The sequence below is a fragment of the Leptodactylus fuscus genome, chromosome 2 (assembly GCF_031893055.1).
Source record: "Leptodactylus fuscus isolate aLepFus1 chromosome 2, aLepFus1.hap2, whole genome shotgun sequence".
Classification (NCBI taxonomy): Eukaryota; Metazoa; Chordata; class Amphibia; order Anura; family Leptodactylidae; genus Leptodactylus; species Leptodactylus fuscus.
In genome coordinates this window covers 277977714-277978352 of record NC_134266.1, presented here as the reverse complement: position 1 = coordinate 277978352, position 639 = coordinate 277977714, and positions in this window count along the sequence as shown.

The window sequence follows — 639 nt, the reverse complement described above, 5'->3', positions numbered from 1 at the left end:
TGCACCAGCAGAATAGTGAGCGCAGCTCTGGAGTATAATACAGGATAAGTAATGTAATGTATGTACACAGTGACTGTACCAGCAGAATATTGAGCGCAGCTCTGGAGTATAATACAGGATAAGTAATGTAATGTATGTACACAGTGACTGCACCAGCAGAATAGTGAGCGCAGCTCTGGAGTATAATACAGGATAAGTAATGTAATGTATGTACACAGTGACTGCACCAGCAGAATAGTGAGTGCAGCTCTGGAGTATAATACAGGATAAGTAATGTAATGTATGTACACAGTGACTTCACCAGCAGAATAGTGAGCGCAGCTCTGGAGTATAATACAGGATAAGTAATGTAATGTATGTACACAGTGACTGTACCAGCAGAATAGTGAGCGCAGCTCTGGGGTATAATACAGGATAAGTAATGTAATGTATGTACACAGTGACTGCACCAGCAGAATAGTGAGCGCAGCTCTGGAGTATAATACAGGATAAGTAATGTAATGTATGTACACAGTGACTGCACCAGCAGAATATTGAGCGCAGCTCTGGAGTATAATACAGGATAAGTAATGTAATGTATGTACACAGTGACTGTACCAGCAGAATAGTGAGGGCAGCTCTGGAGTATAATACAGGATA